We start from the raw sequence: 4,311 nt of genomic DNA, 5'->3' as shown, positions 1-4,311 counted from the left end.
TATATATATATATATATATATAATTTCAAAATGTGTTTTGTCCAAAATTTTATTTTTTTAGTTAGAGATGTTGGAATATTCAGTGTTGAAAGACTCATTATAAATTACTCTAAAATTCAGAAAACATTTTTTCATCGTTAATTATATGCTGAAAAAACGTAGACAGTTCGAAGTGTATTATGTTTTTTTTTAACTAGAATGTATTTAACATTTTTAGCAATTGTTTAGCAATTTTATTTCATATTGCACATCTTACTATTATATTTGATATGTTATTATTTTCTGTGAAATAGTTTTCTTGTGTGCGTAATTTTTTTTTCTTATTTTCTAAAAATTATAAATTTTGACAAAACGCATTTTGAAAGTCTACTCCTTATGTATCGAACAATAGAATTTATCGATTGAATAATGAATAATGATTTGAAGATGCGAGGTATTTAATAATGAATTCTTGTGGGTTTGGGTTATAAATATTTATAAGTACTACGAATATAATAAAATTGCAATATTAACATTATCATTGCAACATTTTATTAATCTTAAAAATATCATCTTTTTCAAGTAAAATAAATCATCTGCCTGGATTTAAAACGACCCAGAAAAAAATGAAAAATAAAATAATTAATTAATATCATAACAAATATGTTTTAGAGTCTAAATAGTTTCTTTTTCTCTTTTTTTTGTTTAAATGAAAAACTGCTATATGAGAATAGGTTGTGAATGAATTCCGTAAAAATTAAAGTTGTTTCTACATAATTTGCGAATTGCAAAGTAATTCGCGTATATGCAGACGCAAAATGAAGATCTACGTTTTGCAAATAGCAACATATATATATGGACTCTCACGTTAATTTCTGCGCTGCAGCAACTGAGTTGACCAATGATAGAACAGCAAAAAGTAGCGGAAATGAATTTTGCTCATTTATCAGCAGAGAATCGTTTTTTTATAAATTTCCATAATACGAAAAATATCAGATACATAGTAAGTTTCTCTAAACTAACTTAAATTAAAATGTCAATTCATTGTTTACGATTAATTTGTATCTGCGTGTATCTTGTGTGCGATATGTCATTTTGCATCGGTGAACTATGTTGCGTATGTATTTATAATGTAAAGGAAGCTTCATCAAAAATTAATATGAATCAAATCGAACAGCAGCAAAGTAATTTCTTATTTTTTTTCTAAATTTTTTATACGTAAGATATGAATTTATATTAGTCTTTAATGCCGTCAAACCTTTTAAGAAATTCAAATTTTTATATTTTATGCTACTTTATTACATAAATTTTAAATTTATAATATCTTTAAAACGTTCTGATTTTTAAATGACTTAAGATTAATTATTTTTAAAATGCATTTATTTTACTTCAGTATAATTGAACAAATTTTTATAATAGTTTCATTTTATATATAAATTTTACTCAAATTTTACTCAGGAGAGACCCGGGGTTAGTAGATTCATGTTTCAGTTTCGAATTTTTATAGACGGAATTATGAGACTTATTAGAAAAATGAATTCTACACCAGTTACTAGATACATTTGATGTACCTACCTAATAATATTTTAATAATAAAGAGACTTATAACTAATATGAAAAAAAAGTATTTTTCTAATGCATTCCATCTGATTCAACCAGCCCTGGAACCGGTAATTTGACTAAAATTATTAAAATGAAAATTAATGCATTTTAAGTTACATTATTGGCTACATATTAATAAAAATAATTTTTATAAAAATATATTTTAAACATAATATTCGTCTCGCAAGGCAGAACAATGCTTCCTTTTTGCAAAATTTATTCATTTCGTGCAAAAACATATGAGCCTAGTTTTCGAAATTGGACTTGAGGGAATTAAACTTATAACATTTATTGAGGTAAAGGAATAAAATTTTGAGAAAATACTATAAGAGTCGTCATTAAATGAGTCATACTGTTTAGTCTACTATCTCCATCCGTTTATTTTTTAAAAACATATAATTTACGAATAAAGACATATATAAACAGAAAAAATTTATTGGACCTTATTAAGTAAGAACTACATTTACTATCTAAATAGAAATCAAATATCTCAGACAATCATATATAATTGTAAAACAAAAATTTTAAAAATAAAAATATTTATTTAGATGTACGATTTTTTAAAATTGTAGCGTAACTTCTATCATAGATATGTTCGCAACGAGATGTTACAGCAGACTGAGCAGCAATCGCTCAAACACGTTTACGCGTATCTTGCGTGTTTTGTTTTTAATGTAGCCTCGATTATTCTACTTACCCCTATAGTCTACTCCTATAGTCTACTCTCTCCTACTAATTTTTCTTGAAATATTGTATTTATTCCAAGAATTTATTTTCAAGAATTTATAAATAATATTAAGCAAGAAATGCTATCTTTCTCTTTGATTTCGAGAAAAAGTAAGAATTAATATCAATGTGCGGCTTATGCCTGTTTCTAATGTAAATTAGCTTTAATCTTGGTTCAACTTGCTCTTTATTTTTTTTTAATTTTTAGAACTAGGAAAAGATGAAGAGTTAGTTGAACCAGGATTAAAATTAGTCTTGATAGAAATCGGTATTACTGTGTCAGGCAGCATATCACAAAATATAATTAATTTTATTTTATGTAAGATAATATAAGAAAAATCATTCACCGGTTATTCATCTCTTTTTTGAAGATTAGATTCTGTTTTATAACATTCTTTTTTTAACGTTATTATATAATAATTTATTCATTTTAATAAAGGCTTTTGTTCAATATGTTTGAGAAGAATATAATTTTATTACGAATTTTCTTGTAACGATATAAATTGCATATTATATAATAATAAAGTCTTAGTTTGTCTTGTAAGGAATTATTTTCTTTTGAATTACAGTATATTTCTAAAAAATTTATTTAAAATTTATTTAAAATTATTAAATATATTGCATTTCTTTTGTTAAATAAGGAAAAGCAAAGTTTAGTAGAATAGGACGAATAGTAGAAGCTTTTAGACAAAAATATGCAATGACTAAATGAAGAAAGGTTTTGAAAAATGTAGAAAAATACAATTTTAATTTTATGAAAAAGATATTTGATATTATTGAGAAAGAAGACTTTAGTTTCAGTTATGACTCATGGCATAGAATGATTCTATGAAATAGACTTTAACATTACATGTTTACAAGCTTTTAGTAAACTCATAACGAGTTATTTAATGTTATCTGTATAAATCATCGTATAAATCATTTAAATTGCGCGTACATTGATAAGAGGCGAAAATCAAATTAAAAATTAGTCGAAAATTGCATATAAATTCCTGCACTGATTTATTGTAATCTTGTAATCTATTTGAGACATTTATTATCTGATTGAAAGCCGCAAGAGAAAGAGAGATAGGTAATACGCTAAAGATAAGTAATATACTATTAATAGAGATATGTAATATGTAATAGAGATATGTAATATGTATAGTAACTAAATGCAAAAAATAAAATTTAAAAATCTAAAGAGAAAAAGACATAGGTTAGTATTCGATATAGTCAGTCATTACAGCTGATTTTGATTTCAAAACTTAAAGTTAAAACTTAAAGTCTTAAGTTACATCTTAAAATGTTAGTATAAATATGTGATTAATTATGTCATTTTAAGACTTTAATACTTTAGATAGTCTTGAATATAAGAACCGACTATGAATATTTATCATATATTTATTTAAATTTTCATTTGTTATCTTGAATTTTTTAAGGGAAAAAAATTATATATGTGGCTTTATATATGTATATTGTATTGTTATATGTATAATATATATTTATATGTATTATGCGCGTAAAATGTTTTTTGACGTGCATGATTTTTATTAAAATTTTTTTTTTTAATATTTTGAGAGAGAGAGAAAGAGAGAAAGAGAGGAGGAGGAGGAGGAGGAAGAGGAGAAGAAGGAGGAAGCAAAGGAAGAGGAATACTCTCAGGCATATCTTGGAAAACTATTGTCGATATTCATAGTCGGTTCTTATTTTAGTAAATCATCTTAATTAAAATATATTTTAAGATACTATTGTTGGCTCTATAACTGGTATTCATAATCATTTTATTTTAAAATCATTTTAAATAATGTCCTAAGATACTAATATGGCTTTCTGATAGATTTATAACAGCTTATGATTGTACTTACAACAATCTTAATGATATAAGAATACCGGTATATGTGTCTCTTTCTATTCGCATGTACGTATATCAGATGCTTTGTGCGAAACAATTTATCATGCATGTGCAGTGCGAATTGAAAGAAACACATAGCTATTTGACAGTATATGTGTTTCTTTTCTGAT

The 4,311-nt window shown here is 24.8% G+C and overlaps 1 protein-coding gene across 1 annotated transcript in view; it reads right to left on the bottom strand.

Moving 5' to 3' along the window:
• LOC108686697 (4-coumarate--CoA ligase 1-like) overlaps positions 1 to 4,311 on the bottom strand; it is a 25,172-nt gene that overhangs the window by 20,390 nt on the left and 471 nt on the right. The gene's annotated exons all lie outside the window — the stretch shown is intronic.

Source organism: Atta colombica, unplaced genomic scaffold (genome assembly GCF_001594045.1).
Source record: "Atta colombica isolate Treedump-2 unplaced genomic scaffold, Acol1.0 scaffold189, whole genome shotgun sequence".
Taxonomy (NCBI): Eukaryota; Metazoa; Arthropoda; class Insecta; order Hymenoptera; family Formicidae; genus Atta; species Atta colombica.
This window is presented reverse-complemented; position numbering and strand designations above follow the sequence as displayed.